Below are 23,456 nucleotides of genomic sequence, written 5' to 3'. Positions count from 1 at the left end.
TTTGTTTTATTTAACTAAAACTAAAATTTAACTTCTTAGGTTTCTCCTCTTTGATAGGTTTTATTGTTCATTCTATGAAGAGAATATCTCTATGTCAGTGATTTTGACAGTGAACTCATAAATCCCTTACTAAGTTTCAAGCCTTCAAAACTGACACATATTTCACAGAGGGGTACTTGCTTTAAAGAATATAGTTCTGGTATCAGATACTGGATACTTCCTTTACCGTGTGAAAATCACATATAGTTTTAAGAAGGCTCACACCATTTGTTTTTCAAACGGAACCAGAAAAAAGGCACTCACCCACCTCCTCACCCTGAACACAAAAGATCATACCTATTGTAAGAAGTGTGCCTTCCAGGAATGACCCACATCATTGCCCCCTGGCCTTAACAGGGTCTACAGTGACGGGATTGACACAGGGCAGGTAACTGCCGGATCCCAAGATAAATATCCCATTGTAACTTCTGAGAATGAGGAGTCGAATATTTTCCTTACAGACATTCTATGCCCTCAGAAATTCCTCCCTAAATTCTTCTGACCAAGTCCAGATTTGCTGGCTCAGAGATCTTACACACATAATGTTATTTGTCTGGCTCTAGAATGTAAATACAGTCTGCTAACTGTTATGCTGTATCCGAGTTTTAATAAATATTAAAATTATTTTACATTTTTATATATGAATATTAAAGAATGCAAAGCATTTTTAGGGTACATTAAAAGAGTGTAATTTCTATTCAATAAAAACACAGAGCCTCGATAACACAACAAATGAATGGAATGAAGAGACAGATATGGAAAAAATTATTTACTCATCAAGACTCTCCAGTACATGACATTTTTCCAAGCTGGAAAACTTACCATACGGAATATTCTCCGCCCAGAAATGTAAGCCAGTATTTAGCAGTTATGTGAACAATGACTTTGACGGCTGCGAAAAACCCCACGTGAGGTTTTCATTACAAAGACCTTATTTCAGATTTGTCAGGTCTAACTTGAAAATGGTAATTATGTGTATAGAAGTTCAGGGTTTTACTTTTTTCTTAGGTATTTTGGCTTCCTTTTTTGGGGGGAGGGGGGGAGTGACTAATGATGCCCTGGAAACAATTAAGTTAAAAAGAAATGGCGAAGAGTATTTGATCCCCCTTTGATGAAGTGTGAACACTAGGCCCCCTTCCCCCAAAGCAGAAGTGGACAAAGCTAGCTTGAAGGGGAGGAAAGTGTAAGTAGAGGGAAATGGAGGGAAGCATTTGTTTCTGTTTCTTTATCTCAGGGAAGCTATTTCAAGTGATCACTGGTGGGAACTGCTGATAGTCAATCTCCTATTTTCACTCCACATTTGACATCAATGTTGTCAATACGACATAATCGTCTCTGTCAAAAGCATCATTCATTTCCAAACTGCAGAGTTATTTACAGTCGTGTCTTCACTCAATGTAACACTACCACTCAACACTCAGCTGTCCCTTCTCTGTTTTAAGTAAATGTTTGAGCAGACTTTTAAAGAAGCTCTATTTTAGGTTAGGCTAACAACCTGAAAATGAACCCAAAGAAAAAAAACCTCTTCTCTTGTCCAAATACCATTTGGACAAATGGATAAAGTTTTTCACACACAAAAAAATGGCATTTCAAAATGAGTTCTGTTTGGTAAGAGACATGGTGCTGAAAAGTGACATTTATAATGACAGCAATATGGATCCCCAATAAAGAAGACGGGGTTGCGTTTTGCTCTCATTATAACTGTTTTAGATGTGTGTGTGCATTTTTTAAAAATTTGGAATCAATTATAATAATGTAGCTTTCAGTTAGCCACCTACTCTAAATCTATGTTTACAAAAACACGGCTGATATGAGTCTTTGAATATAACTAAATAGAAAATATTATGGGGAAAACTCAGTCTTATGCTTCTAAGCACCCAGATGAATAACTATATACTTCATGGCTTCTAGGCACCCACAACGGTGCTAGAAACTGAACAGCACAGGAAAGAACAATGGCAATATGAGAGGAACTAGGGCTATTGGAGATCAGGCAGCATATTAAAAATAAATTTACTTGTTGCTTCTTTCTATTATTTCAGAGAACGAATTTGAAGGCTCTTGGTACAACCAGAACTCCCTATTTCCAAGAGGTAACTACTGTGTCTTTTTATAGAAGGACATGATAATAGCTAAAAAGAGGTGGAGGGAATTTTGAAAATTGGAAGCAGATTTAAAGCTAATTTGACAGACAAACAGAATTTTGGTGGTCTAATGACTTTCAGAAGCTATTTATACTTAGTGTTCTTCCTACACTTGATCTTAGCCAAAAGGCTGAGAAGCAATATCCTTCGTGCTTTTCCTAAGAAAAGTATAATTATCGCTGTCAACCTGTGGAGTTCCTTCTTCTTAATATAAAATGCATCCAGCATATAAACTAAAAAAGTAAATCAGACATTCTAAATACATTTTTATACCTGAACAAATTGAAACTTGGGTTTATTTTGAAACCGCTGCGTTTTAAAATAATGATACCTGCTACTTACTGGGAGCCTACTGTGTGCCACTTTGTGTAAATGATATCATTTAAGTTTCCCTCCAGACCATCCATTTGTTATTGTAACCCCCATTTTACAGATTGCACAACTAAGACGGACAGAGGTCCAGGGATTTCCTTAAGGTTCTGTAGTTACTATTCCTGGTGGTAACTAACATTTATTATCAACATACATACTGTGAGTTTTTTCATGGGTTTTCTCTTTAAAAAAAATTAATGTTTATTGTTGAAAGAGAGAGAGAGAGAGCATGGGAGGGGCAGAGAGAGACACAGAATCCAAAGCAGTCTCCAGCTCTGAGCTGTCAGCTCAGAGCTCTACTCAGGGCTTGAACTCATGAACCATGAGATCATGACCTGAGCTGAAGCCAGACGTTTAACCAACTGAGCCACCCAGGTGCCCCAAGAGTTTTTTAATTCTCACAACAATCTGGAGGTAGGGGCTATTAATATCCTCATTTTATAGATGAAGAAACCAATAAAACCTTAGGTTTTCAGCCACTTGTGCTGTACAACATCTTACTTAGCTGGTTCATGATCAGGCGGGGATCTGGACATAAGTTTCTTACTCCAAAGCCAGCGCTTTTCTCATCTAACCCTACTCATCTCCCCAAGACCAAATCGGAATTTGAAGGAGTGTCTTTTGTTTTCAGTAAGTGCACTGAAATTTGCAATTCACTTTTATCCCCCTCTTTTGATCCCATGCTTATCCATGCCTCTCCAGGACTCCTTGACTGCCCAGTTCATGAAAATCTTTCCTTTTACTTTAATTACCATATGGTGTCTGGGGCCAATGCTAATGTTTGTTTTTCATTGTATGGTGTTATGCCCTATTTTGCCAGTTTTTTTCTTTTTTTTTTACTTTCTATAATTTACTTATTTTTTATAATTTACATCTAAGTTAGTTAGCACATGGTACAACCATGATTTTAGGAATAGATTCCTTAAACATCTTACCTATTTAGCCCATCCCCCCGACCCACAACCACTCCAGCAGCCCTCTGTTTGTTCTCTATATTTTAAGAGTCTCTTATGTTTTGTCCCCCTGCCTATTTTTAGATTATTTTTGCTTTCTTTCCCTATGTCCAGCTTTTCCTATAGCACCTCTCTTACCAGGAGAGCAGGCTCCTAAGAATGTACAATACCATAGTGCCATTTGCACCAGTTCATTTTGTATCTTGGTTTATTGGTTGGTGCCAAAGGGCATCTTTCCTAGATATTCTCTATATCTGTTTGCTTTTAAGAGCCTTGCCTCCAAATCTCTTTCCCTGTTGAAGTAGATTGCATTGACCATAGAGCCCCATCTTCTTTCCTCTCAATGCTTTGCCTTTTCCCTCCCATTTTCCATGTGGGTTGTCTTTTCCATGTTTCGTTTTCTTTTCTATTTCCACATGTGCACTGATCCTACTGAGGTCCCTTTTCCTCACTCCCCATGCATCCTCACCCAGCTTTTCATGTACCCCACAGCCACCATTTTCTTGCTCCCTCAAAATGAGAATGCTTTGAGCCCCATTTTTGTTGTTATGTACACACAGTTAAGAAAACCAGAAACAACATCGCTAGCTACAGAGCAACTCACATATAGTGATGGATGTGAGTTGGTTTTAATAAGCACATCTTTTATCATGATTATTACTGTCTTCATACTTGTCTATAATTATATGTGTTATGCTTCTGGTTCACCTTCCTACTTCTTATTTCCTTGATTAACATTAGAAAAATAAAAAGTTAAGTTAATAATTACTAGTTATTGAATTGTCACCACCTCTCTCTACCTATTGACAATAATTTGGAAATAGCAAACATCTCGACTGATTATTAGGCTATCCATTTACCATGACCTGGGGCCACTTCTAAGTGATTAACGATGTGTGAATTTGCTGCAATATTAAAAAGATCAACCTGAACCTTAACTCAAAGCTTAACGACATCTTTAGAGTCTTAGAACAATTTTTCTCATTTGTCTTTTTTTGTTTGTTTCTATCTGCCTACAATCAAATAAGCAAATCTCTATTCTTAATTTTGAAAGAAATAGGGTTAAGTAATTTATATAAAATTCAGTATCTATAGTTGTTATGAAGTTCTGTATGTCTTTTCAAATTTGCTAGCCAGGGATGAACAGCCTGGGATACACACATACATACATACACACACACACACACACACACACACACACACTTAAGTAATTCCAAATGAGAAAATGAAAGAATTCCTTTGGGAACATTTTACTTCTAGGTATTACATTTCTATGGGGTATTTCAGAGTCCTTCTTGAGTTATCTCTTTCATTTGAATAGTAATTTACAGTCTTCAACATATTTTTTGAAACTTATTTTATCTCACTTATTTTGTGCAAGGTAGCTAGGGCAAACAATGCTAGAAGTGGATGGATATTAGGATATTAAATGGTCTTCCAAGGTCGTGTACTAATCTGGGGCTTAAACCCAGCTCTTCTAATTCCTACCTCATGATTATTTCTATTCTACCATGCTTACCTAAATATCATATCAGATACATACTACCTAAAGTGAGAATTAAGCTTTAATCTTTTAAATAGAAAAGTATTTTAAAAATATTTCATTATAACCTATTTGATCTGACATGATGAAGGAAAAGAACATTTTTATTTTCTGGGTTCCAATTTCTAAAAATTCAGACCTGAGAAAGATACATTTGACATCATGAGAAAATTTAAACTTTAATCCAAAGGACACTTCAAAATCTTCTAGTACTTTAAGGTTATAATTTTTTCCCATTAATTTCTCCTGTTTTATAGAGATAGTGTCAGCTAAGAGATTTCCAACTAGAACAGCACACCAAAGCACCTTTTTTTTTCTTATATGGCATTACTCTCTAGCTGTGTCAATAAAAATACACTACAAAGTAATACGTTTTTTCCCCCTAAAGCATAAAACAGAATGCTTGCACATCCTGACACAAAAAGCTTTCAATTATGTGAGAGAACTTTAGTTTTTCTAAGTAAGGGCTTCTTCCTCATTAAAATAATTGTTGCAAATATTTTGAAAATATACTTTACTCTGCTTTCAGATGAAATTTTATTTTATTTTTTAATGTTTATTTATTTATTTTGAGAGACAGCACATGCACACACGTAGGAGAGGGGGAGGGCAGAGGCAGAGGGAGATACAGAGAATCCTAAGTAGGCTCTGCACTGGCAGCGCAGAGCCCATCCCGGGGACTGATTTCAGGAATAGTGAGATGATAACCAGAGCCGAAATCAGACACTTAACTGACTGAGCCACCCAGGTGCCCCTGAAATATTTATTTTATAGAGATGTGCAGTAATGATCATTTCCACGTTGAAAACCCAAGATCATAAATACATTGCACGTTTTGTTTCTCCAAATGGCCATAAGTATTGAGTGAAGAAGATGAGGAAGATGGAGGCTAAAATGAGTCATAAAATAGAGGAGTAAAGCTAACCCAAAAGGTGTGTTGGGGGCGTATATTAGTTTCCAACTGATACTTACTGAAATACCACAGACATAGTGGCTTAAAACAGCACAAACTTATTATCTTACAGTGCAGGTGGTCAGAAGTTTAAAATGGGTCTTATGGGGCTAAAATCAAGATGTCAGAAGAGTTTCCATGGAAACTCCAGTGGAGAAACCATTCTTTGCCTTGCCTGGGTCCTAGAAACTGCCTGTATTCCTTGGTTTATGACCACCTCACCCCAACCTCTGCTTCCACTGTCACATCTCTGACTCTAACCCCCCTGCTTCCCATTTATAAGGACCCTTGTGATTATAGTGGACCCAATGGTAATCTAGGAGAGACTCCCCATATCAGGTCTTTAACTGAATCACATCCATAAAGTCCCTTATGCCATGTAGGTTTGGTATACTAGGACATGGACATCGTGGGGCGGGGAGCTTTCTGCCCATCAGAGCATACATAAAACATTATAATGTTTAAATCAGCATAGAGACAGTGCTGTATTTGGAAAAAAAAAAAAAAAGCTCTTATGTGGAGTTGACTTCTTTAAATGGATATTGGGATCTGTGTAGGAAAAGCCTGACATGCTAATGCTATGTTAGTTGTTTTTAAAACACACTCATATTTGATTAGGAAAGCTAATACCTGAAAGCAGTCTTCCAAAGTGGAAGTATGTGTTTCCCTTTATAGGGTAGCATGTAAAATTTTTAAATTGTTAAAAAAGTGTTTTAAGCCAAATGTGTACTGTGGAATATGTTAATAAAATAAAGTTTCTGGTTAAAACTGGCATTTATGAGCCTCTGGCTAACAGCTACTACAAGATCAGCTATGACCTCATTAGTAACATGAGCAGTAAGGAAGGCAAGAGTATATGTTAAATGGGTTCCAATCCACCGATGTCCCCATGAAGGAGAAGTTAGGAAAATATTGTGCCACCAAACTGAATTGAGGTGAGGCAAACAGTGGTTTTTGCCTCTTATAAGAGCAGTATCTCATCCTATGTCTTCAAAGTTACATTCACTATCACCTAGAAATTGGGCAACTTACAAGGACTTTTTAAAGAGACTTTGAATCAAATAATTTCACTTTTTAAAGACCTGAGGCAAACATCACAGGATAGTCACCATCATCATCATCATCATCATTTTATTATTGTTTCACCCTCATTCTTTATTATTACTCTCTGGGAACCACCATATTTGTCTTTTTTGATAATTCTGTTCTTGAATATTTTAAATTTTGCCTTATCTCTGTGCATATGTCTGTTTGTTCTACTAATTGCACAGTATCTGCCCCACAAGAAGCATCGAATAAATAATATCATGTGGCAACTAAATGAGCTAACGTTTTCTAAAATCCCTAACACAGTGACTGACATATTCACTGAATAAATAATGGTAAATGAAGTTTCATAGATGTTGAAGAATGCCCTTACATTGGTCCCCTAAGTCCTTAGATACACATGATTGCCAAGAGTCAAAAGTGTACCTTTGCACAAGATGCAATTAAAAAGCTTCCATAGAATTTTGATTGCATAAAGGCCACAATCTTGGGCCAACAAGAAAGAGAAGAGCATGGGGAGTCCCAGGGCTAGACTGAACTGGCCTAATGCAGTGCTTTGGAATCTGGTAATGGAAACAGAGTGTCATGGCCTTGTCATTAAACTCTGGAGACAGGCTTCATGGTTTCTGAATTGTGTAATAACCCAGTTGCTTGCCAACCCCTATACGCAGTCTTCCAGTGTTGCACAATTATATCTTCCAGCACGAATGCCAAGTATATGGCAGCTTAATTTTAATCATGTACATTTGGAATTGAGATGTGCTTCTAGGTTTACCAGAGATTTTTTTCCCTGGTGACAAATAATTTATGCTCTCTAGTAAGTTTTACCCTTGTGGGCTAAAGGCAAAGGTTCCCAAGAAATGCTGCCCAGGACCTGGTCTTACTATTGCCCTTTCTGTATTAATATATGTGTGTATATATGAACATATATATGTATGTATTTTTATACACAACCACATACACATAATAAATACTTCTCGGGGCGCCTGCGTGGNCAAAAAAAAAAAAAAAAAAAAAAATACTTCTCATCTTGTCCAAATATATGCAGAACTTATGGTAGCTAAGCCAAAGCCACATTAAAAGGGAATGAACATCATCAGTGCCTATGTCAAAGTTTCTCCTGTAATTAATAAAAAATTCATTTAAAAGATTTTAAAAGACCCCATTTGCTTTATCATGCTAAGTTCTCAATATCATATTCATCTTGCTTATTTAGATTGATCACAACTTCCAAATATTTTGACTAGCCAACTTGAAGACATGTACTGCTCCTGAAATGTGCATAAAGTATTTTCATAAAAATTTCACCTGTAGACAACACCAACCACTCCAATTCTCTATCAACTCGTAATTAAAAGCAAAAAGTATTATATTTTTTAAGGTTTAGACATTTATTTTTGAGAGAGAAAGAGAGAGAGAGAGAGGGCGAGCACGGGCAGGGGAGGAGAGGGAGAGGGAGAGAGAAAAATCTCAAGCAGGTTTCACACTGTCAGCATAGAACCCATCATGGGGCTCGATCTCACAAACCATGAGATCATTACCTGAGCTGAAATGAAGTTAGACACTTAAGCGCCTGAGCCACCCAGGCTCCCCAAAAAGCAAAAAGTACTATTAAAGTACCATTTAGACACTAACCTAACAAAAGAATGACCACCAAATGGCCCAAAACATCAGTAAAAGAAAATATAAAATCATGATAAATCTTTTCACAGCTGCCCAGACGAAACTGAGAAGCAACACTCAGTGAATGGCCTGACTTATATCAGACATCTTCATGCATGTATTTAGATGTAAAAACACTGGTCTCTAATTCTTAGTTCAAAACGTGTTTTGCCCAGCCATTCTCCACCCAGACATGTGGAAAGCGCTGTGAAGTGAGCCGCAGGCTCCGAGAATACCTTTCAGCCACAGGATCCTGGCTCTGCTATTCACCTTCATGGCCAGGAAGGAAAGAAAATTCTCAACTACCTTCAGGGGCTTTATGGGTACTCTTGCTTCAACTTAGTATTTCCAGTCTTCATAAAACAAGAACACTGAGGATGACATAGTGAAGGAGTCAGTTTATTCCGAATGCTGAAGTGCTTACTCTACCTTACATTTTACAAGTTTACAATTTTGGAGTCATTTGAACTACTCTTTGGCTCAGTGGTGCAATATTTTTTTAAAGTTATTTCTGACCGTAATAGACACTTTTAGACCCACAGTGATGAGCAAGCCCCAGAGGCAAAATACAATAAAGATTTAAGGGGCTGTTCTGTCCAGCACTGTAGCTTCTTTGTGGAGGAGAGGAACGGAGGTGGGAGGGCTGGGCTGGTGTGTGATTACTTCTGACAGTGCTGTAGTTTGTTTAATTTTCAATTTATGCCAGCACTTCGGGACCCTGGAAAGTATGATCCAAAGAAAGATAAGCTTTCATCTAAGATGTGAAGAGTTTTTGTTGTTGTTGTTTTTATGTGATTGTTGGTCTTTTTTAGATTTGGTAAAACAAAGTGTGTTGGAAGCAGATAAAATATCCAGAAACAGAACTCACATTACCTCTGTTATGCCCACACCAGCCCCTTGTGACGCACTTTCTGTGCCTGTGGAAAAGATGAGATACATTGCATTCTGAATTTCAATTATTTTCTCTGAATAAAGAAAATCTAGCTTATTCCCTTACTCCATTGTTTATTCTATGATAAAGGAGATGTAATCTATGTCTCATCACAAAACTCTGAGTTTACTGCAGTATTATCAGAGATATGTTCTCTGTCTCTAAAACATCCATCATGAAAGTGTTTGTGTTATCCTTGTTGGTATTTCACTTTACTGGGTATATAAACTGGATTATAAACAATTCAGTTTAGCTTTCATTTGAGAACCACAGAATTTTAGCGGGTCCCAGGTTCAGCCAAATATTCTTTTACAGATATATTTAGCAGATCCCTTTCCTAGGGAAAGCAATTAATATGAATTTTCTTATAGCCTTCCCTCAAGAGTAATAATGTTTAAAAGAAGGGAGGAAGGAAGAAAGGAAGGAAGGAAAGAAGGGAGGGAGGGAGGGAGGAAGAAAGGAAATGCATTTGTATATAATCACATACTATTGATAACATGTACACATATATTACATACATACATGTATGCATGTATATATACATATATGTGGTGTATATATGTGTACATATACACACATACCTACCAAGTGACATATTTTTTCAAATGTGTACATATATCAAATGGATATATACAAATGCATATATACATATACCCTTCATCACATTTATTGATGGTCTTATGGACCATGGCGCCTCGACAGTGCTGCATCAGACTACTGAATAATTTGCTAGCATGATAATACACTGGCAACTATAGAAGTAGAGGTGAGTAGCTGAAAGAGCTCTACAATCACACAGGAAACTTTGGTCACCACACTCTCTCCTCTCAAGTCTTCAACCTTTCTTTGTCCCCTAACTCCCCACTCCTATAACCCCAGGAGTAAAGTCTAGCCTACATGTCTTAGAAAAAGAATATTTTCCTCTTGACCTGTAGGGGTCCTACTAATCCTAAGGGTTTCTGCCTTTTTTTCTTAAAATCCTGCAAAGATGAGTCTTCATTTAGTGTCTCTAATTTCTTACATCCTTTTCATCTTCGACTCTCAGTAATCTGGTTTCTGATCCCATCCACTTCTAAAGCTAGTTCATCTTCAAAATGTCTTCTAGTGTCATGTAATGTACTAATGAGTCCCAAAGGATTCCATGAAAATAAATCTCCAGGTCAATGACCATCCCTCATCTTACTTGACCTATCAGCAGCATTTGACGCAGGTATTACTTCCTCTTAGAATACTGTCTTCCGTCTGCTCTTGGGATGTTATACTCTTCTGGGTTTCCCTCTGCCTCTATAATTACTTCCTCTCAGTTTCCTTGCCAGGTTACTTCTCACCTTCCAGACCCCTCAACTGTCAACTGTTATAGATATAGTTATATCTATACTACCTGTGACGCTCTCATCCTGTAACAAGGCCTTAAATATCATCTGAATGATATTTAAATGGATGACTATAAATTTCTATGTCTAGTCTAGATCTCTTATCTGAGCTCTAGACTCATACATCAACTACTGAACATCTCCATTTGGGTGTCTAATGCTCATTTCAATCTAGCATCCCACACCAGGTCCTTATCTTCTTCACTCCCCACATCAACTCAGTTAATGGTGACTGTTTCCGTTTGTTCATGCAAAAACCTCTTAGTCATCATAGCCTCTTCTACTGCCCTCACACTGCTTAGCTAATCCACTGGCATATGCTGTGGTTCTTTCAAAAATACATTCAGAGTCTAACCACTTCTTTCCTCTTCCACCTCTACTACCCTTTCCAACCACTATCCTCTCTCTCCAGGATTATCACAATGGCCTCCCAGCTAATTTTTCTGCTTCCAGCCTTGCCCCATTCAGTCCATTGTCAACACAACAGCGAGAACCATCCTGTTAGCATGGGAGTCCAATCATATTCTACCTCTGCTCAAAACTCTATGTAGTTTTTCATCTCAGAGTAAAAGCCAAAACTCCATGGCCTGCAAGATCCTATATAATCTGGCCTACTCTTCACTGCCTCCTACTAATCCCCCCGCTCAGGCTTCTCTAGTCTCACTTCTCTCCCTTTTTCTCAAACTTTCTGGGAAAGTTCCAGGCTTGGGGTCTTTGTACTTGTTATTCCCTCCTCCTATGACACTCTTCCCCTTGACGTCCAAATAACTCACTCCCCTGTGTCCTTTATACAAATGTCATATCACTGAGGCCTTTTCTAGCCAAAAGGCCATTTTTTCTAGCCAAAGGCCATTTTTTCTAGCCAAAATTGCAATGCCGCCATCCCCGTTACCTACAAAAAATGTATTTTTAATGCACCTTAATATATTCAATGATTATCTGTCTCCCCACTCCACACTATTCCTACTAACATATAAACTACATGGGGGCAGGGATTTGGAGCTGTGGCCTATGTCCACTGCTGTAACCTCTAGAACAATTATTTGCCTGGTATACAAATTAATAAACAAATGCAGAAATGAAATCTGCATTTCTCAGACATAGAATTTCAACTAAATATTTGATATCCAAATGTATGGCCCACTACTGCCTCCAACACAAATCTATAACTAAACTCATCATTTCATCCATGAACTCACACCCCAGTTCTACCAACAACCAATTACAAGAATATACCAAAACCCTCAGTATTTTTTCCTAAAGAGATAAAATTATACTCAATATTTCTTTTCTGCTTGCCTTCAATCTCTACTCTGCTTTCCATCCTCCCTCCCTAAGTCCCTGTTCAGAGTCTTCTCTGGGATGGTACTTGTCTTCTGAATGCCTAAATAATGGTATTCTCTGCTCATTCTTGAAAATTCTATGTAGACTTCTCCTTAAAAAAATATTTTCCTGCTAATTCCCCTCTCACCCTACTATCCACTCCACATATCTGCACATGCAACTGAGCACCCTGGGTAAGCATTAAGACTGTATTTACCATATTGTAGCGAGAGTATCTTACCATTCAGATATTCCCACAGATTATAAATTGTGCAATGGTGGTCACCACATATTTGGAATCCAAGGCCTAGTAGAGGACCACAACCATGTTAGATGCTTCATATATTACTGTTGAATGACAAATGAGTGAACGGATGAAGGAATAAATGAATAAGGTAAGATTCCAAAGAATATTAAAAGCAATGGATTAATGGTTTCTTGCATACTCTGGTATGGAAGAGTATGTAAAAGCTTTACATACTTTTACTGGAAGAGTTAGTAATACAGCTTATGGGTCAAAGTCAAAATTCATGATCATATAAAACATGTCTTTACTAGCTAAGCTAGCTAGAAAGCAAATAGACTATGTTAGTTGGACTTGAAGTTCTCCAGTGAAATTCTTATGTCTACTTTTGCAATTTTCTGGATAAAGTGGCCTCATGGCTTTCACAGCAAATTTACAGTGAATGTAGAAATATAATGCAGGCCAAATTGGAGTTTTTTGTGTTTCAGTGTTAAAGGCAGTTTAAGGTGGTCTTGAATCCTGGCCAATGCTATAGAATTATTGCTTTTTCCCTCCCTCTATATTTCACATGAGAAAGTTTAGTATTTAATCAAATTACCTTCATTAACTGTATTTTCATTTAAATGATACAGAGATTTAAAAAGATCATAGTTCTAGAAATATTCTGCTCTTCCATAATCCACATTGCCACCTGTGGAAATCATACAGAAAACTCATAATAATTGAATCTGATGCTGTGACAGTAAAACTCACAGTCTGCTCTTACTAGGTTTGTTCTTCATGTTGCTTCCAAGCACTGTATCCCATTCTTTGTGAATATTAATATTAACTTTCATACTGTATAGCATCCATATACATATAGTTGTAAAGAATGATGCAAAAATATAGGTGCCATGAATCAAGTGTAAAAAAGGAAAGTTATCTGGAAAAACATTATTTTTTTAAAAAAGGATAAAAAAGAGAAAATTTTCCTATTTTATATAAATTGCATACATGTATGATTTAGGGAATGGTTACATTTATTGACCAGGCTTATCATCATATTAAGTGTTAAGTGTCATTATACATTTTCCCCTCCATGATGTGAGATGCATAGATTTTTGTTTGACTACTTTCTTTGGATTTTGAGTTTTGTTTGTATAGAATGGCTTTTAAAAAAACTCTTTTGAAGAAAAAAAATACATAAAGAATCTTAATGCGATGTTACTTACAGTGTTCTGAAATATCGAGATTCAATTGCCCTAGGAATCTGAAGACAACCTTTAACTTTTGTCTGTATCATATGAAAGATGAGTTGTCTGAAAAATAAACTATAATGTGCCATTTATAGCATGATGAGAATTATTCCCAAAGATAATTTTTCTAATTTTTGAGTGGCATCAGCTGCCTAGGCAAGGCCAAGGGCATTAATTACAGAGAAGATGCTAGGGAGGAATACTTATGTACCTTTCATTGTTATAGAACCTCATTTGGGAGTTAATATCAGTGCTGTCTTCAATACCATTCATCTGACACTTGGTAAATGAGTTGTCAGTAAAGGTGAAAATATATTAATAGTGCAGATCACTTGAAATGGGTGCTCTTATGTGTTTTACCAGAAAATTCTCCCTTCAGTTAACTCAATATCTTTTCTGACACATTTTCGTTGCACTAAAGTATCTTTTATAGTGTGTCAGAGTTATGAATACTGATAGACCTTCTCCTAAAGTGCCCCTCAAGTTCACTGCCATTTGCTCATTAGGTTTGCTTTTTATTGCATGTCAGAAAGTGCCTCCTTTTAAGCACCTACTAATAAATGGGAATTGATGAGAACCTTACCTCCAGAGCAGGCGGTAAATTCAAAGGTCTTAAATGAGGAAGTCTGTGAGGCATCTAAGACCAGGGCCGGTGCCTGTGGATCTTGATCTGGCTTACAGGGGATAGTTTATTTGATGTTAAGATTGAAGAGGCACATATTCCTAAGCAGTACTTGAAGTTCCAAAATAGAAACAGTTCATTTCCCCATTGATAAAAGGACATAATAATCTATCTTTCTGAAGATGTCTCCAGTACCATTTTCAATTGCAATTTATTTATATGAGCCACACAAATTGTAACTTTATAGGAAGTGTTAATATACTCTTTCCAACGCTAACATAAAATGCATAAGGTGAAGGTGGCAGGGGTAGATGAAGATGGAGAGACAAAGAAAATGGTGGTGGTTACTAACTGGCAGTGGGGGCGGGGAGCCAATGCACAGCATCACTCAGTCGCTAGAAAGGCGGAAGCTATAGCAGGGGAGGCAAGGGGATGGGATAAGAGTGACGTCTATCTCAGGGATGGAGCTGTCTTAGGCTGAGCAGGCTCTGATATCCAACCCTGAGCTACCTAGCTTTGGGAAACTTCTGAAAAGCAAGAGTATCTCTAGAAAGCAGTTCTTCAGGTTATGGGGATGTTAATGACCTGGCCTTGGTGAGCTCCTATTAATTGGAAAAAAATATAAATTAAGCTTGCTGGTGAAATGAATTAGAGAGAAACTGTCGGCTATGTGCGTTCTAATGGTGGCAGGTAATAGCTTGCTGACTCAAACAGACAGGAAATCAATAAGCCAGAATGGTATAGCTACCCCATAACAAATCATTGGTAAGAGAAGGGGAACCTAGAACCCGAAAGATTTTCAGAAATTCTGAATTGGTTTTTCCCAATCATATATTTACTACCATTATTGGTTTCACTGTATCTACAACACATTTTTAAAATTAACCTTATTATTGAAATCAATTCAGTTTTTAACTTAGCCTTGTTCTGTGTAGTAATATATGTGATATACTAGTTTAATATTTTCTAATATGTATTAAAATAAATACATAACTGTTGAAATGAAAAATTTAGAAATCTGTGGTCTACCTTAAAATTCCTCATGTTCTGGTACAAATCTCTTTGCTTTGGGAAGCTCTATTCTAAATGAGAAAAGTCAAGTGTCTATCATAGATTTTAGAAGGGACCTGACCATCAGGGACCTGGGGAAGGGACTTAGTATTATTTGTTTGTCATTCAGACCCGGTCTGCTTTCAGAAGGATGTAGAGATGGCTTAAAATTAAAACATGTATGCAATAAGACTGTTAATGTAAAAAATATAAATGTCAGAACTATGTAGAAGAAAAAAGCAAATCTACTGTCCCTCCAGGCTAAAATAGTTACAATGTGGAATTAAATTTATCTCTGTGCTTTCTGGAAAGGTCAACATGATATCCAACTCACTCATGGGCTCTATGACCTCTGCTGCCCTTTTTTATCTAAGGGAGATACCCATATGGAGAAACAGAGTATACTTCCTCTCTATTAAGAAACGTCGAAGTTTCCCTAGAATTTCTATTGAACATCCGCATACCCAGCCATCAGTTTCAAACCTGACAGATTTCACTAACAGGAAGAGTGGGAGAGATGGATCTGTCAAGGTGAGCAGTATGTGGGGGAGTCAGTGGGGCCTGAAAAGGGTTTGCCTGACAGAGGTGAGAGTGCATCTGAGGTCTTATGTCATGAACCCGTGGGCAGCCAGGACCGCTGACTTCTGTGCCAACCATTCTGGTTGCCTATTGCTGTATATAACAAACCCCCGTACACTGTAATGGAATAGAAACAAAAATTGGTTAATATTTCTTCAAGTCTATGAGGTGACTGGGCTCATCAGGACAGTTTTCACTGTGGGCGTCCCATGTACTTACAGGCAGCTTTCAGCTAGGACTGGAATCATCTGAAACTCAACAGAGCTGGATGTTCTAATTCCATCTGAATTGGGTGTCACCTAGAAGCTCAGCTGGGCTGGAATATCTAGACTTGCCTCTGTGTGGCTTCAGCTTCTCACAGGATAGAGACTGAGTTTTGAGAGGAAATGTCCCAATAGCCAACACTCCAAAAAAAAAACAAAAAAAAAAAAACCCAGAAGCAACCAGGCTACTTAAGGTTATGCTCAGAACTAACACATCATCACTTCTTCTGTGTTCTTTCTTTTTCTTTTAAGTTTATGTATTTATTTTGAGAGGGAGAGAAAATGTGAGTTGGTGAGGAGCAAAGAGGGAGAGAATCCCAAGCAGGCTCGACATTGTGAGTGTGGGGCCCCAAAACGGGGCTCAAACTCATGAACCATGAGATCACGACCTGAGCCAGTCAGACACTTAACTGACTGAGCCACCCAGGTGCCCCGCTTCTTCATGTTCTATTGAAAAAAAAAAAAATTGCAGGACTCACTCAGATTCAAAGAGCTTGGAGAAAAAAACTCTTAATGAGGGAATGGAAAGGCCATAATGTAGAAGAGTATATGAAGTGGGAAATAACTAACATGACCATCTTTGAAAAATATAATCTACCATATCCTCCAAGAGTCTTCTGCACTCTGAAATCAAGGTGGGGTGGGGGGGAAGCAAAAAACCATAGGAGTAATGTGTGTTTGGAGGTTGTATTTTAGGCAAGGTGCAAAGTCATGTAGGCAATGACTCTAAGTTGTAGTGACTTTGGCATGCAAATAAATTCATTATGTAATATGGTGACAGGAAAGAACCCCAGACTAAAATTCAACTCCTGGCCCTGTACTTGATTAGCTCTGTAGCCTTGGCATAGTAACTAGGCCTTATATCATTGCTTCTACAAAACAAGAAGTCAGGGTTAAATGATCTATGAGAGCCCTTCCCATTCTTAATAATTAGAAAACTATGAACTCAATGTTCACTTGCTTGTTGTGGGACGTGGGGAATGATATGTTGAAAGAAATGCTCATAAATTAAAAGAACACATTTGGATCAGGGTTGGATTTCTGGGAACCAATAGTTCACATTAAATACTGTAGAGAAAGTTATTGATAGCATTGATTGTTAGATTAGTCCTTTGGCTCTAGAGTCCTAGAAAGGCATTTCTTAATGATATCCTATAACATAGAAACTTTTAAGTTGTTTTTTTTTCTTTTTTTTTCCCCCACTCTAATCTGAAATCTGGCAAGTAGTCTCTGACCCACTCACAGATTTGGAAGTTGATTATCTGTAACCAGAATAATCACCTCTTAATATTGATTTATAAATCAATAAATATCTCCATTATTAATAAATAAATAAATATCTCCATTTATTTAAAGTCTTGAAGTAGGGAAGAGTATAGCCAAGCCTTTGTGAATGGTGACATATGATTCCCTACTTAATATTAAATTATATAATGTATATTTCTGACAAACTAATATAGGATAACTTAGTCTGATTGTATGTAAAAGAGGATCAAGCTAGTTTACATTCTGCTTTTAAGGAAACAAATGTGAACAGCATGCAGGCATGCTGACTATGGGGACTTGGGGCTGTAGTCAATGAGATGGGTTCTCTCAGGTGTGCATCCCAACCAATGATTGGAAAGCAAATGTCAGATGGCCAGATATCTTCAGAATAGAGGTTGTAGAGGAGCTTGGCGTAGGATATAAGGCTTGATGATGCAAATTACAAGTTTAAACAATAGAATCAACTTGCTTTTTTTTTTTTATAAACAGCAATGAGAAAGCAACCTGGACTCCTGGGGCTTCCCAAATAAAACTCCTGAATGTCAATCCATCTTACTCCAATGGATTTCGACAACCATCCCTCATTTATTTTAAGGAAAATGACAGAACAGTTGGCCTGTTCCAAATTCTCTCCTGAAATTATACAGAAATATAACTCTCCACTATCAATGAAACACTCAGTGAGTGACTATTAGATACAGGGCATCATCCTTGAAGGCTATCAAAGAGTTTAATTCATTCTTAATTTTTTGCCTGTTCAACAAATACTATGAGTACTTACCTAGTGCCAGGCTCTGTTTGCTGTGGCAGTAGTCACTGGCGTTCTAATAGCCATAGGCCTCACCCCCTCGCATACACACCCATCCATAGACACAGCCTGGTATTAAATTTAAAAGCACCAACTCTAAGGTCAAACCACCTGGATTACAGTCCTGGTGTCACCACTGACTAATTGTGTGAACTTATTTAAGTTATTTAGCCTGTAAATCAAAGATAATAATGGTAACTACTTCATATCCTTGTGATGTTTAAATGAGTTAATGTAGGGGCACCTAGGTGGCTCAGTTAGTTTAAGCGTCTGACTTCAGCTCAGGTCATGATCTCACAGACAGTGAGTTCAAGCCCTGCATCGGGTTCTGTGCTAACAGCTCAGAGCCTGGGACTTGCTTCGGATTCTGTGTCTCCCTCTCTCTGCCCTTCCTCTCCTTGTGCTCTGTCTCTGTCAGAATGAATAAACGTTAAAAAAAATTGAAATGAGTTAATATACTATAACTAGTGGAACAGTGCCTAGCACAATGTAAATGCTATATTAGAGTTAGCTGCTGCTGCTACTACTACTACTACTGATGAGTGCCTGGCTGACTCAGTTGGTAAAGTATGCAACTCTACATCTCAGGGTCTTGAGTTCAAGCCCCATATTGGGCACAGATTACTAAAAATAAAAAAATAAAATAATAATAATAATAATAATACAAACACTGTTAACTTGATTTTGTTCAAGTATGGGTGGCTATGTTAAAGGAGAGTAAGTCCCAGCCCAAAGGTGCATATAAACTTGGCTTAAACTCAGTCAGGTAAATGCTATTCCTGTTTCCCACAGTTGTTTCAGAAATGGGTGTGTGGTGCCATTTTGTCCAAAGAAATGTGAGGACATTATTCTTTGAGGATATGAGCTTGAAGCTGCTTTGGGATACAGGACACTAGGCTAAGAACAAATACCAACATTCTGTGGATAAGTCCTTGATGATTTCACTGAGCCCCTAAATGAACCAACCCTGTAACAATTATATGAAGACTTATTGTTAGACAACAAAGATAACAATGTGTTTGCATAAGCCATTTTCAAGTGGGTTTTCTGTAAATTGTAACTGAGAGCATCAAGTGAAATGATGTGTCATTCTTTCCCAATCATGAAGATTTATAACATCATTAAAATTCCTTGCTTACTTAAAGAAATATGAGAAACCTATCTAAGACATTCTAGTAAGAAAGAATGAAAGACCATTGCAGAGGATGAAATTAGCATAATATTTACCCTAACGCAGGTGAGTTATATTTAATTTAAGATATACAAAAATTACAGAAGAGACAAGTATAAAAGAAATGCAATAGATCTTTTTGGTCTTTCCACATAAGAACATTCAGCCCTTTGGGTCACTCTCAGTCTGCACAAAGACATAATACACAAGGGTAAACATCATCATGATTCTGCTCTATAAGATGTGGGATAGGTGATTAAGTTAATTAATCTGTTAGTAGTTACCAGCAACAAAAAAGGTTAATTTGGGCCAGAGTTTCTCAAGTTACATAAGAACTACTCAGACATCCTCTCTAGCCCTTCTTCTCAAAGGTTCTGACTCAGCAGATTCAAATGTAAATCTATGGGGAACATTTAAAGAAACACCAATTTAAAAATTGTCTTTCAATCTCAGAGGAAAGTGATTTAAAAAGCATATCAAAATAGTATATTGGTATTGATGTTCAATTTAAACAAGTATCATTTGCTAACAGAGGAAGAAGCCTCAAAATGGAAGCTTTAACTTTTTAGTGAGATCATCTACTATGTATTCTAAATTCATAAATAAAAAGTTAATTTGGGTTAAAAAGAATAAAATGACTTTCATTAAGTAGATTTCTGTCAACTCCAACCCAATGCCCCAAGTGCTTTATTGATGAGAATTTGGCATCTAATAGTTCCATCTGGAAAAACTACTTGGAATTACCAAGGCAAAGTGCCCAGTGGTAATTATCACCTTTGCAGGAAGAAAATACACATCGAATATCTAAACCATTGATTTAGGACCCAGACAGTACCTTGGGGAAAACAACGGTACAATAAACCCATAGCTACACGACCATTTAATGTTGTCCCACATTTGATGGAAGCATTAGTCCGAATGGTCGGATCATGCTGAATTAGTGTTGGGTTACTGAGTTCCTAATCTTGGGTTCTAATATTGTTGCCTTCATCATTTACCTGGCTGCTATGTCATCTGCCTGTCCTCAGATCCCCTCCCTCCTTCCCTCGCTCTGGCTGTGTCCCAAGAACTGATCTTCCCAGTCCCGCTTACCAACTTCCAGCTAGGTTCGGCTGATAGCAGGCACTGAAAGGAATTTAGAGGGTACGTAAAAGGGAAAAATAAATCTATGTATTTCTCTGTCTCTCTCCCTTCCCCTTAGGTAATATCTACAATAGCAATCAGGCCTCCTCTATGATTCCAAATCAGACTAGATAGTCCTGCCTTTCTGGTTCCGGCTATTATCAGGCATACCTGAAGTGGCTTCTTCTGAATGTGGCCCCAGAGCCTGGGATCCAAGAAATCTGTCTCCTCCCATTAGTCTTCCAGCTTAAGAGTGATAGTGGCTATCTGTTCTTGCTAATATCTAGGTTCGCATACTATCTTCTGTTTGGCTACTCAATAGTTTCCTGTGTTAAAATTCCTCCTATCTGGAATGATTACATCCTAGATTCAATCTTGACTTCTCCAAGTGACTCTCCTTTTCCAAACACTGGCGATTATTCATCTTTCCTTGTATCCCAGAAGTGACCTATATACCCTTGATTTCATGTATTCCCCAATAAGGTCAACATGGTTGAAACACATGCTTTATAATATCAGCCTGTGATTAAAGAGTTGTTTCATTTGACCTATGAATAACTATGACAGACCAAGCGGGTGTCAGTACTTACATAAAAGCCATGTTATAGTGAACTTCCAATGTAGTTTGCTTAGCTGTATATGACAGGGCTTTCATGGAGAGACTTTTAGCTATAAACAGCAGAGAAACTTCTGACATAAAATATTCCACCTAAGAAAAGCCACAACTACTAAAAGGCAGATGAAGGGTAACAGGGTAAAGGAAATTATGTAATAGGAACGCTAGAAGTGGACTAAATCTAAATCTTTGAAAAGTCATGCAGGGGTAAGGTTATCATGGTGTAGAAAAATCTTAAGAGATGGGCGAAAGAAATTTGAACATGTCAAGATATAACCACCAGTATCGCCACATCATCTTTAATTTTTACAGCCTTTCATTCAGAACACACATGCCTCCGAATGTTCAATACTTGAGGAGAATTCTGTGGAGGACCATGTATTTTATCTGTAATCCCTTTGAGTAACTGCAGAGCATAAAGACCTTGCTCCCAGCCTTCTGTCTTCCCGACAGAGAGGAGTTGCCAGTACTTCAACAGAAAATGTTATCAGATAAAGGTGATGTTTCATTTAATGGTCTCGTTGCATTTAATTCTGCATATACTGTTTTGTCTTCGAAACATACCAAGAGATGTATGTAAGCTGTCTGGCACTTAGTGCTTTTATAACAACACTTTTACATAATGGGAGCAGCATTCTCTTATGCCTGCTATTCTCTGCACGCAGATGAGATCATCAGACACATTAGACCTAGATATAGTGTCTGAACTGGACTAGTATAAGTACTCTGAGCTGTGGATTTCCTAAAGTCAAAATTTCAATGACCTATCATGTAGAATGGTGGATGAAGCCCCTTAGATGAAGACAAAGCTGATTTCACTGGCTTGAGAAATAATTAATATTGAAGAAGGTAATTAGCTTCATTTCCCCCCCTCACATGTGGAAGGGCTGACATCTTGGAATTTTTAGAGTAAGCGCTGGGAGATGGCTGAATCAGGGGATCATCAAGGCAAGAACTTGTGAGAGTATGGATGGGGACTCCTGGGTTTGTTTTCCAAACCAATGCCCTAAATTTAAAAGTGACAGAAAAGGAATGACGCTTAAGCTGCGTTCTCAGTTTCCCATAGGAATATGTGCATAAAATCAAACTCTGCTTTGCAACGTGGCAATTCTAGGGGCGCCAGGGTGGCTCAGTCAGTTAACTGTTCAACTCTGGCTCAGGCCATGATCTCATGGTTTGTGAGTTCAAGCCCTGTGTTGGGCTCTGTGCTGACAGCTCAGAGCCTGGAGCCTGCTTCGGATCCTGGGTCTCCCTCTCTCTCTGCCCATCTCCTGCTCCCACTCTGTCGGTCTCTCTCTCAAAAAATAAATAAACATTAAAAAAATTTAAATACAATGTGGCAATTTTAGCAATCTATCTCTAGATAGATTCTACACTGAATATCTCTATTTCTACCATTACACCCTGGTACCAAATTTAGAAGCCTCTTCAGACTGGAAGTATGCCTCTTAAGGGAAAGAATAAAAAAGAAAGAGAAATCTCCTTTCTGGAATATATTATTTCCTTCTGAAAACAAAGCTTTGTGTTTACTTATAATAAAAGCATAATGGTAAAAGTTCAAACATCACCTCTGTGTATTTTTACAATAATCAGGGAAGATGCAAAATAATTCATAATAATCACACACACACACACAAACACACACACACACACACACACACACACACACACACATTTTTTTAGACATTTCTGATGCAGAACAGTTTGAAGATGTATGTCCTGGCAGGATCTAAAAGTCAAAAGGGAATTGTTTCTATGCTATTGGTGACATTTTACCAGTGATAATGTAAACTTTTTCCAATCTACATATAGGATGTAAGTTATACCATGGGTCTTAAGAAACAAAATTATTTTATGCTTAGAGATCTGGGTTCAGACTGTATACTTCTACTTACTAGCTACATGGCTCGGGATATGATATTTCATCTTCTATCTTCCACTTGACCAATGGAGGTCATTCTTGCCTCTTAAGTTTGTTAGAGTAATTAAGTGAGATCATGTTAGGAAAGTGCTAGTTCATAACCAATGCTCACTTACAATCCTCATTTACTTGTCCTTTCCATCCTACTTTCCTATTTCAGTATAGAAATCTAAATGCTATAGTTCAAAACATGTTCTCTGAAACACATTATTACAAAAAG

The sequence above is a fragment of the Crocuta crocuta genome, unplaced genomic scaffold, assembly GCF_008692635.1.
Source record: "Crocuta crocuta isolate KB4526 unplaced genomic scaffold, BGI_CrCroc_1.0 scaffold293, whole genome shotgun sequence".
NCBI classification, from domain to species: Eukaryota; Metazoa; Chordata; class Mammalia; order Carnivora; family Hyaenidae; genus Crocuta; species Crocuta crocuta.
The sequence above is the reverse complement of the archived record's forward strand: the minus strand, read 5'-3'. Positions refer to the sequence as shown.